Source organism: Jaculus jaculus, chromosome 18 (genome assembly GCF_020740685.1).
Source record: "Jaculus jaculus isolate mJacJac1 chromosome 18, mJacJac1.mat.Y.cur, whole genome shotgun sequence".
NCBI lineage: Eukaryota > Metazoa > Chordata > Mammalia > Rodentia > Dipodidae > Jaculus > Jaculus jaculus.
Genome location: NC_059119.1, coordinates 58,068,452 through 58,080,621, shown reverse-complemented (window position 1 = coordinate 58,080,621; position 12,170 = coordinate 58,068,452). Strand labels below are relative to the sequence as shown.

Genomic DNA, 12,170 nt, shown 5'->3' with positions numbered 1-12,170 from the left:
CTTTGCTGCTGCTGTTTTCCGCATGCTGCGGCGGGGGTGACATCCAGCCTCTGCTCATGCCGTGCTTAGCCCTGCCACCATGGAGTTCCCCCTCCATGGTGAACGCTTTTGTCCTATTAGCTGTCTTTGGTCAAGTCTTTTGTCCCAGCAATGAGAAGGTGCTGGTGGCTTTTGTCCCTGGCAGCTGGTGCGGCACTTCGTGGCGCTAGGAGAGCCAGGCACAGGGGGGAGGTGGTTGGAGGTGGTTTTCTTCTCAGTTCCAGTGTGATCTCTCAAGGTCCTGTGACTACAGACTGTGCCGCCTTATAAGCGCTGTGCTTGAGCAGTTCTCCTATCTAAAACTTCCCATTTCGTCTTCCATCATTGCACATAATAGGCCCCATAGATTTTCTATGTCCTAGCCTAATGTTGTAACCATCCTGGCAGAACTATCCATCTTCTTTTTTCAAAAAAAAAGTTTTATTATTTTAGAGTTATTTTCTTTATTTTATTTCAGAGAAAGAGAGAGATGGGGGAAAGAGAGAGAATAGGCACACCAGGGCTTTCAGCCACTGCAAACCAAAATCCAGACACATGCGCCACCTTGTGCATCTGGTTTATGTGGGTCTTGGGGAATTGAACCTGGGTCCTTTGGCTTTGCAGGCAAACACCTTAACCACTAAGTCATCTGTCCAACCCAGAACTAACAATCTTCTAAGGAGAGACTCTTGAACACCCTCTTCCTTTAATTCTAAGACTACCAACACCCCCCCCCCAGTTGAAATCTACCTCCAGAGGAGAAACTGGTTCCCCAAGAAAAGATTTCACACAGTTCTGACATCTTGCCAGACAGACCACCTTGCAGGAGATATGGGAGCAGAAGCAATGAGGGGTGAGTTGTGGCTGGGACCCACAGCTTGACCAGGGCTTCTTGGGTTACGCATGCCTCTTGCCCTCTGTTTAAACCTGAACTTCATGTAAAAGACCCTGAAGATGGGAGCTGCCTAGGAGAGGCGTGCCCTGGGCCCCTTGTTTCCCTTGATGTGGCCACGTTGAATTAATCTCCTCCATCGGTTTTCACTGTCTGTTCAACTGGCCTATTGAAGACAGATGGACAAGCTCCTCTTGCTGGGCTTTTAGGAGCCCGGATTTGTTCCTTGCAACTCGGGTAACAATTTGTCTCCCTAGCTGATGTGCTTGAAAATGCAAGACATTTTTACTACTGGTCAGGTACCTTGGTCTTAGGAAAATGTCTGTCACATACGAGTCTAGTCAATATTTGCCAAAGGAGTGAATGAATCTTACTGTTAGGGTAGAGTCAGATACCAGACAGACTCCAAGTGTTTCCAAGGTGCTTGGAAGAGGATGCACACCTAGGGTTGCAGTTCACCTTCATAGACACACGATGGCACTATTTAGTCTGAAAAGCAGACAGGCTTGCCGGGGCGGCATTTCTTCCCTCTCCTCTTTCATGGAGCTCTGAGAAACTGACTCAAAGCTCGATACTTCATCCTATTGAATGCAGTAATTTGCTCAAGAAACCTGACTGAAAAGGCTGGGTCGATCGGCTCTGTCTTCTCTCTGGCCCAGAGCCCATATTCCTACTGTTTAGGCTTACCTGGCAGTTTTCATAGACCTTCCGGGATGACCTTGCTAGCTCTCCTTCCCCTGACCCTGACCCTGACCTGAACCTAACAGGTTCTTCTTAGCACCAGCAGCCAGATGGATGCCTCCTTGAGAAACTTTCAACACGGAGAAAACGTTTCCTGGGGGTGGATTCTGAGATGTCCTCCCTAGCATCTTAGCCTAAGGAAAAAAGTATGCAGTGGCTTGGAAATGGTGCTTAAAGCCTACTGGATTTTTTTTTTTTATTTCCCCAGACTTTTGTATTTGGGGAACAAATTTCCAGGGCTTGGACAGAGCTGCAGGCTGCTTCCAGTATTGGGGATCGGGGCTATGAAAACAAGCAGATAAAAGGCACTTCGAAGTTCTTCCCTACCCTGAATGGGAATGGGCCTAAAGAGGATGGGGTGTTAATTTGCCAGCAAAACCCCTCTTGCTTTCAGCTGACCTTTTTGTCAAGGAAACGCCTCGGAGCTACGGAGCTACGAACTGTGAGGCCAGGGTTTGCTGGGCCTCCCAAGCTCTTGCTCCCCCAGCGCTCCTGAATTTGAGGACTGGGGTCTGGTCTTAGCTGTTCTCTGGCCCTGAGGGCGGGGGCCAGTTGTTATCTCGAAACTGAGGCTGGGACCCAGAAATGAATGATGACCACTTTAGGGCCTCCTCCTCCCCAGATCCTGTGAGACTCTGGCATAACGACTTTGTAGGGAGTGGTGAGAGCTGCAAATTCTAGAAGGTCATTCAGGGTGATAATTAGAGCAATCATTAATTTCTGAGGCCTGAGAAGTGACTCACTTATCTCTGATGGGGGGGGATCAAAGGCGGTATTTATGGCTCAGCAACAATCCTCTCATTATTTCTTCTGCTGTAATAGATAATAAAAGGCTCCTGTCCACCTCTCCCTTACCCTGTCCTCTGTTTCGACTTTCCCTGGACAGAAATGGACACGTTTCTTCCTTCTTTTTCCCTTCTCTGGCTCTTGAAGACTGGGTTGTCAACTGTTTGGTGGAGTGAAGGATTCTGATGCCTCTATCCTCAGGCAAGGACACAGGCGGGTCCAAGGTGTGTAACCCTGTGAACTGAACATCCTTATTTTGCCTGGGGGTGTGTATCAGTGCTTGGGAAAGCTAGAAAGCTGCGGGGCTGGGCAGGTGGCTCAGTGGTTAAAGACACTTGCTTGCAAAGCTTCATGACCCAGGTGTGGCTCCCCGGCACCCAACGTGAAGCCAGGGGCACCAAGTGATGCTTGCATCTGTACTTTGTTTGCAGTAGCAAGAGACCCTGCAGAACCATTCTCACTCTCTCCTTGCAAATAAATAAATTTTAAAATATTTATTATTTATTTATTTATTTTTAGAGAGGGAGAGGCAGAGAGAGAGAGAGAGAGAGAATGAATAGGCATGCCAGGGCCTCCACCCACTGCAAATGAACTCTAGATACATGTGCCACTCTGTGCATCTATCTAGTTTATGGAAGACCTGGGGACTTGAACCTGGTTCCTTAGGCTTTACAGGAAAGTGCCTTAACCTCTAAGCCATTTCTCCAGCACTAAAAAAAAAAAAAAAAAAAAAAAAATTAAAAGAAAGAAAGCCAGGTCTGGAGAGATGGCTTCGCTTGTAATGCATTAGCCTGCAAAGCCAAAGGATCCCAGTTCAATTCTCCAGAAGCCACAGAAGCCAGATGCACAAGGGGCCATATGCATCTGGAGTTCGTTTGCAGTGGCTGGAGGCCCTGCAAACCCATTCTCTCTCTCTCTCCCTCCCCCTCTTTCTCTCTCTCAAGTAAATAAATAAAATATACTTAAAAAAAATAAGCCATGTGTGGTGGTGCACACCTTTAATTCCAGCACTCGGGAGGCAGAGGTAAGAGGATCACTGTGAGTTCAAGCCCCGCCTAAGACTAGACAGTGAATTCCAGGTCAGTCTGGGCCAGAGTAAAACTCTACCTCAAAAAAAAAAAAAAGCAAGCCAGCTGTCACTTAGTAGCCATGTAACCTTGGGCATGTTACTTGTCCTTTTCATACCTCCATTTCCTAATTTGTAAAATAGGAGTAATAATAGTATAAAAATAATAATAGTATCAATAATAGTATCAAAAGCTGGCTTATGAGAATGGCAAGATAAAATATACAAAGTGGGGCTGGAGAGATGGCTTAGTGGTTAAGCGCTTGCCTGTGACGCCTAAGGACCCCGGCTCGAGGCTTGATTCCCCAGGTCCCACGTTAGCCAGATGCACAAGGTGGCACACACATCTGGAGTTCGTTTGCAGTGGCTGGAGGCTCTGGTGCGCCCGTTCTCTCCCTCTTTCTCTCTCTCTATCTGCCTCTTTGTCTCTCTATCTGTTGCTCTCAAATAAATAAATAAAAATAAACAAAATAGTTTATACACACACAAAGTGCTTAGCATCCAGCCTGTTACCAGATAATAACAGTGATATCTGCTCATACTTCCAACTTCATGTTTTATTTCTAAGACCTTGGGCATGGAGTGCTGTGTGGCCTCTGGGAGCTGCCACGGTAAGAATCCTCCAGAACCCAAGATTGCCAGTGCGGCAGGAATCCAGTGACACAGAGGACACTGAGCAGCCCTGCTTGCACTGGACAGGTCAGCCTTGGTTGTGACCAGCAGCATGCTAGGCTGTGACAGATGACCATCTCTGGCCGCTGCTCCCTAAAGGCTAGCATCTGTCTTCTGGCTGTGACAATTCAATGTGTCAAATGTTCCTGGGGAGCAAAGTTGCCCTAGCAATGGAGGCACTAGGGCTGGCACACAGGAAGGGGGAGAGCGCCCCGGCAGGAAACTGAGTCAGCCAAGCGTCTGTCGTGAGCGCACTATGTCAGAAACAGACGGACACACTTGTGTCTTCTGACCATGTCGGATTTTACTGCCTAATAATAAATTCACAAGCTACGCCGGTTTTATTGGCTGAAAGCTACCAAGCGGTCCATATTTCCCTTGCCAGCTGGCAGAGGCGAACACAGATTCTTTTATCCCAGTCTTCATTACTAAGGTTACCTCTCAGGATCACACACTGCACTACATACCTACATGGAGAGAGAGAAGAAGGAGGAGAAGAAGGAGAAGAGAGGATGGAGAATGGCTGCAAGATGGTTAAAGAGGCTGCAGAGTTCCAAAAAGTCTTCCTGGAGGTAGAGAGGAGACATGGAGGGATAAATGGCTGCAGAAGCTAGAAATGACAAGCCCAGCTGCAGAGCCGAGCCCTGCTCAGCCCGAGATGGTGCTGAGAGGTGCAGGACTTCTTTGTCACATCTTAGTCGGGCGTGGTGGCGTACAACTTTAATCCTAGCACTCGGGAGGCAGAGGTAGGAGGATGGCCGTGAGTTCAATGCCACCCTGAGACGACATGGCGAATTCCAGCCTGGGCTAGAGTGAGACCCTACCTCAAAAAAAAAAAAAAAAAAAAACACTAAAATTTTATTTTTTTTATTGATAGCTTCCATAACTATAGACAATAAACCATAGTAATTCCTCCCTCCTCCACATTCGCCTTTGCAACTCCACTCTCCATCATACCCCTTCCCCTTCTCAATCAGTCTCTCTTTTATTTTTGATGTCATCATCTTTTCCTCCTATTATGATGGTCTTGTGTAGGTAGCGTCGGGCTCTGCGAGGTCATGGAGATCCAGGCCAGTTTGTGTCTGGGGGGAGCACGTTGTAAGGAGTCCTACCCTTCCTTTGGCTCACGTTCTTCCCACCACCTCTCCTTTTATCGTTCCATCAGGGCCTTTGAGGCAAGGTGCAGGACACCAGTTCTGCACGGCTGTTTGACAGATGGGTGATGGAGCTGGATGTCCGTGATAGTGCAGGAGAGAGACGGGGCTCTGGGCTGAGAACTCCCCAGACTCATGACTCTCAAGTCTTGTGTCCTTGCCCATTTTCAGCAAAGAAATGAAAAGTATGGACAGTGAGAAGAGTAAGTTATGCAGGATTTATAAAAGGAGAGTGGAAACAGGAGAGAGAGAAAAAAGCATGAACACTTCCAAGCCAAGAGGAATTCTTCACCATCCCCAACTACCCACAGCTAATCTCTCTCCTCATGAGCAGAGGGTGGGCATCACCCCCTGGCCAACATCAGATGGACCACAGCAACAGGAGAGTGTGCCAAATACTGGCAAGGGGAAACTGGCTATAATACCCATAAGCCTGACCCGAACAATACACTGCCTCCAGGAACCACTAATTCCCAAATCTCCATCAGCTTGGAACCCAGCATTCAGAACACCTAAGTTTATGGGGAACACCTGAATCAAACCACCACATTCCGCCCCGGCCCCCATAAACTGATAACTATCCATGGTGTAAAATGCAATGCATTTAGTCCAGCTTTAAAAGTCACCATAGTTTTTATCAATCCCAGTGATGTTCAAACATCTCTATAGTCCAAAGTCTTTCAACTGAGCTATAGTACTAAAAATTTAAAAAAAAAACACCATAAGTGCACAGAATAAACACTCACACTGAAAAATATGACGTTGGGCATAGCAAAGAAATATTCAGCCAATACAACATTAAAACAACCAGGGCAAACATCAAACTTGCTAGCTCCAAGTCCAATAACTCTAGTCAGTGACAAATCTCCAAGTCCAATAATTCTAACCAGCAACAAGTCTCTGGAGTTCCAATTCCGCCCCTCCAGCTAGGCTACTCACAGTTCTGGAAAGCTTTATTCCTGGCCCAGCAGCTTTCCTCAGCAGCCATCTCGTGGTCCCGGCATCTCCACTGGGTCTCCACTGCAACCCACGGTCCATCCTCACGGCTCCATCAGATCTCCATGCAGGCATCCAGCAAACCTGCTTCACACTGCCCATGGCCATTTCCAAAACATAAGACTGTGTTGCAAACTCAATCACCCTCTCTTTCTGCATTTGTTATACTTCATAATATCAGGTGGGCTGCCAATTGCTAATCCAGGAGACAATAAAGCAGACTGAAGAACAGGACGCTCCTTGAGCATTCAGGCCCCTTCAAAAGACTGCATTCTTTCTGTTGTCCCAATGCAGTCAGCTGGCCCAATCTCAATGGTTGTAATCTCTCATACAATTGTATCTGAATAGGCAGCAGTTTTGGCCCAAAGATTTCATATTTTTCTGTGCCATATCCCTCTGCTCATACCAGTTCATTTCTCTGCAAAGCAACCCTGCACAACTTCTCAAGACAAGGGCATAACAGCAAGCTTCTCACACAAACTGCTAGTAGCCCAGTCCAGGCAAAGCTCTTGCTCACCCTCACAAGCCAAACCTCGCAGTCCACGGTTCTTACTGCATTCAGGTTTTCCAGCTCTGACCAGAATAGTCCATCAAGCTGTACTTACAGCATTGAAAGGCATCTCTTAGGCCAAGGTTTCAAATCCTTCTGCATTCCTCTCCAAAAGGCCAAAAGCCACAATGTCAGGTTTCTAGCAACAAACGACACAGGTTTACCTTGCTGGCAGAAAACACTTGACCAAGAGCAGTTTATGGGGAAAAAGGGGGGTTATTTTAGCTTATAGACTCAAGGGGAAGCTTCATGATGGCAGTGGAAAACAATGGCATGAGCAGAGGGTGGACATCACCTCCTGACCAACATTAGGTGGACAGCAGGAACAAGAGAGTATGCCCAACACTGGCAAGAGAAAACTGGCTATAATACCCATAAGCCCGCCCCCCAAAATACACTGCCTCCTGGAGGCGTTAATTCCCAAATTTCCATCAGCTGGGAACCTAGCATTCAGAACACCTGAGTTGATGGGAAACATCTGAATCAAACCACCACACCAACTTAACAAAAGAGGTGAAGAGTCAGGCTTCAAAAAGTACCCAGGTGCCCAAGCCTATTCTCCATGACTGGAGACCCCCATGGTGGGCTCAAGGCATCGGTAACAGAAGCTCCAGCTCCGTGGTCCCCTCTCCACATTGGGATAAGGAAGTGAGGTCTTCTTGCCAGAAACACAGGCTTTTGCCAGAGTGTTTAGGGCGGAGTCTGGAGGACCGGTGAAATCAACAAGACTGGAACGATCCTGCAGAAAGCAGGTGCAGCAGGTGGGCTGGAACAGCCCGCGGCTCAGGGGCTGCTGTTATTCACCTGTCTGGATCTGGGGCTCAGGACGGGCTTGAATGCAAGAATTTAACCTAGGTCCAAAGAGCAGGACTGAAGGAAATATGCCATTGTAAATACACGGTGCTCCACGTTTTCGGGAGAGGGGGAGTAAAGAGGCTAAGGCAGGCTTTGGAGAGGAGCCAGGACTTAGCTCCTAGAGCACCTCTGATGCCATTCTCTGCAATGTCACCACCCACCTCTGCACCCTGACCAGTCTCTGCTGCCCTCCTACACACACTCCTTCCTCTCACCTGAGTAACCTTGAGGGCGGGTGGCAACAACGTCCAACTCAGTGGCTGGCATGTTTGGATTATGTTGAAAGGGAGGAGAGTGGATTCATCACCTGTCCTTCTCATTCCGAGAGTGGGGCTTCTGCTGTCAGCTTAAAAATAATGGGACAGTGGTCGGGAGTGGTGTCGCACGCCTTTAATCCCAGCACTCGGGAGGCAGACGTAGGAGGATCGCCGTGAGTTCGAGGCCACCCTGAAACTACAGAGCGAGTTCCAGGTCAGCCTGGGATAGAGCAAGACCCTGCCTCAAAAAAAAAAAAAAAAAAAAAAAGGGACAGTCAGAGCACCGGTTGTGTGACGTGCTAGTTGAGAGATGGCCGGGGCACCGGGGGCAGTCGACAAAGGGGCTGAAGTGTTCGTCCCCAGGGTTTCCTGCCTGCGCTGCAGGAGCGTTGCAGTCAGGTTCACGTTGCTGGCAGAAAGCACCCGACCAAGAGCAGCTTATGGGGGGGCAAGGGGCTTGTTTTGGCTTCCAGACTTGAGGGGAAGCTCCGTGATGGCAGGGGAAAAGAATGACATGAGCAGAGGGTGGACATCACCTCCTGGCCAACATCGGGTGGACAATAGCAACAGTGTGCCAAACACTGGCAAGGGGAAGCTGGATAGAACACCCATAAGCCCGCCCCCAACAACACTTGGCTTTCAGGAGGCTTTGATTTTCAAATTTACATCAGCTGGGGACCTGGCCTTCAGAACACCTGAGTTTATGCGGGACACCTGACTCAAACCGCCACAAGGAGATTCAGGCTCCTAACAAGTTGAAACCACCTCATGGGGACGATCTCTGTGGGAACACCTTGTGAGCCCCCAGTTTCTCCATCTGTGATTAAGGGGAGTCAAGGCTATGGCAGGGGGTGAACCCGGAACAGACCAGCCATGCTGGGCAGAATAAGAGAACCGAAGGTTCCAGAATCTCTAACCACCCCTAGAGCTGCAGAAGGCTGCTTCCTCCTCCATCCCTGTTGCCCTTCTAACCTTGCACAGAGGGACGGCCTCTCTGCCACCCCCGGGCATAATCACAGGCTCTGGCTGGAGTTTTCTCCTCTTTCCATGTGTATTAAATATTAACTTGGGTTTTGTTTCGGTTTAGCTTTCTGCTTGCTGAGCCTACACGTGCTCAGAGGGGATTAGTCTCCCTCGTGTGCTTAAAACACAACACCCTTATTGATGTAGGCAGAGCTGGCTAACTTGCTTTTTTTTTTTTTGATTTATTTTTTTATATTTTATTTCCTTATTTATTTGAGAGGGAGAGGAAGAGGCAGAAAGAAAGAGAGAGTGGGCATGCCAGGGCCTCCAGCCACTGCAAATGAACTCCAGACACATGCACCACCTTGTGCATCTGGCTTATGTGGGTCCTAGGGAATTGAACTGAGGTCCTTAGGCTTCCCAGGCAAACACCTTAACCAATAAGCCATTTTCTCAGCCCAAGATTTATTTTTTTAAGATTTATTTTTATTTATTTATTAGAGACAGAGAGAGATGAAGAGAGAGAGAGTTAAAGAGAGAGAGAGAATGGGCATGCCAGGGCCTCTAGCCACTGCAAACGAACTCCAGATGTGTGTGCCACCTTGTGCATCTGGCTTATGTGGGACCTGGAGAATTGAACCTGGATCCCCAGGCTTCACAGACATGTGCCTTAACTGCTAAACCATCTCTCCAGCCCTTGCTTTATTATTATTATTATTATTTATCTCTTCACTCCAGCCTCAATCTCATATTCCTTCTCTAACTACCATCTCACTCCTATGATTTCTGGACACTCCCAATATATATTCCTATTGACATCTAGGCTAAAAATTATTATAGTATTATAATAACATATAGCATACATAATATATAATTGACATATGTAATATAGCACATACAAGGGGTGCATTTTTATAAGTGCATAAATAACCTTTCGGTATATGTTGCTCACTGGGTCTTACCTTTCCCCAGTGTATGCTCTGAGATTGCTCTAAATTGATGTAAGTAGAAGTCCACCAGAATACACTTTTTGTCTGCTGAATGGTACTTATGCATATAACATTTTCTCTATTAACTTTGTTTTAATATATTTTATTTATTATTTGAGAGAGAGGAAGATATAGAGAGAATGGACACACCAGGGCCTTTAGCCACTGCAAATGAACTCCGGACACATGCACCACTTTATGCATGTGGCTTATGTGGGTGTTGGGGGATCAAACCTAGGTCCTTAGGCTTTGCAGGCAAGTACCTTAACCGCTAAGCCATCTCTCTAGCCCTCTATTGACTTTTCTTTAAAAAAATATATTTTATTTTTTATTTATTTGAAAGAGAGTGAAGGAAAAACAACAACAGATACATAGAGAGAACAGAAACAGCAGGTCTTCAACCCCTGCAAAGGAACTCAAGACTCATGTGCCACTCTGTGCATTTGGCTTATGTGGGTCCTGGAGAATCGAACCTGGGTCTTTTGGTTTTGTAGGCAAATACCTTAATCATTAAGCCATCTCTCCAGTCCTCTAGTGACTTTTCTTCTAATAAGTTTCCAGATGTTTCCAACTTCAACATTTTACAAACAACTCTGCGCTGGACATAGTTGTACACATATTGTTGGGGTCTGGGCAGGTTTCTTTTATTTTTTATTTTTTTATTATTTTTTTATTTGAGAGCGACAGACACAGAAAGACAGATAGAGGGAGAGAGAGAGAATGGGCGCGCCGGGGCTTCCAGCCTCTGCAAACGAACTCCAGACGCGTGCACCCCCTTGTGCATCTGGCTAACGTGGGACCTGGGGAACCGAGCCTTGAACCGGGGTCCTTAGGCTTCACAGGCAAGCGCTTAACCGCTAAGCCATCTCTCCAATCCAGGGCAGGTTTCTTAAGGAAAGCATTCAGGAGAGAGCCATGGCTGGGTTAGACCTGCCTGTGGCATCACTTAGCACATGCACACTGCTTCCCAGAAAGGTTAAACCAGGTGACAGTCTCAGACAGCTTCTGCTTCCCTTCACCTTTGGCGGTGTTTGATCTCCAGCCTTTAAATATTTGCCAGTCTGACAGTGTGACCCATACCCACATCGAATCCACACCCTCCTCGGTTTTTCTCCTATTTCCTTCTATCAGCTTCAGGCTAAAGTGTCAGCATGTTTTTTTTGCTGCCTCCAGGGAAGCAATATGATGAAGCAGGGATGGAGAAGTGCCTCTTTCTGCCATTTGAATTTCAAAAGCCTGACCTCCTGGAGAACCAAAAAGGATTCATGGCACAGAAAAAGATCCAGAAGAGAAGCTATGAAAACATACAGAAGAGCAAGCCGCCCCTCAAGCTGGACCACTTGACCATGGCGGACTGCTGGGTGAAAAAGGGAAGAAAAGGGCCAAGGAGGTGTACCCACAGGACGTTGGCCAGGTTAAAAGTGAATGCAGGGAGGGCTGGAGAGATGGCTTAGCGGTTAATCGCTTGCCTGTGAAGCGTAAGGACCCCAGTTCGAGGCTCCCCAGGTCCCACGTTAGCCAGATGCACAAGGGGGCGCACGCGTCTGGAGTTCGTTTGCAGAGGCTGGAAGCCCTGGCGCGCCCATTCTCTCTCTCCCTCTATCTGTCTTTCTCTCTGTGTCTGTCGCTCTCAAATAAAATAAATAAAAAAAAAAAATTATAAAAAAAAAGTGAATGCAGGGCCTGGAGGGATGGCTTAGTGGTTAAGGCATTTGCCTGCAAAGCCAAAGGATCCAAGTTCAATTCCCCAGGACCCATGTAAGCCAGCTGCTAAAGGGGGTGCACACGTCTGGAGTTCATTTGCAGTGGCTAGCTGGAGGCCCTGGAGTGCCCATTCTCTCTCTCTCTCCCTCTTTCTCTCTCAAATAAATAAAATTAAAAAAAAAAAAAAACATTTAAAGAATAGAGATGGTCAAGTTTGTCCATACAACGAAGGATAGCTAGACTTAAAAAAAAAAAAAGTAAATGCAGGGGCTGGAGAGATGATGGCTCAGTGGTTAAAGGCACTTGCTTGCAAAGCCTGCCAGCTCCAGTTCAATTCCTCAGCACCCAACAAACCCAGATGCACAAGGTGGCACCTGGAACTCGCCTGCAGTGCCTGGAGGCCCTGGTGCACCCCTTCTCATTCTCTAGCCCCCCCCTTTCTCTGGATAATAAAAAATAACTTTATAAAAAACAGAGTACGGCTAGAGAGATGGTTTAGTGGCTAGGGCACTTGCCTGCAAAAACCT

General features: G+C 47.4%; 1 pseudogene; it reads left to right on the top strand.

The window, feature by feature from the left end:
* The window catches only part of LOC101607254, an 89,719-nt pseudogene that overhangs the window by 22,273 nt on the left and 55,276 nt on the right, over positions 1–12,170 (top strand).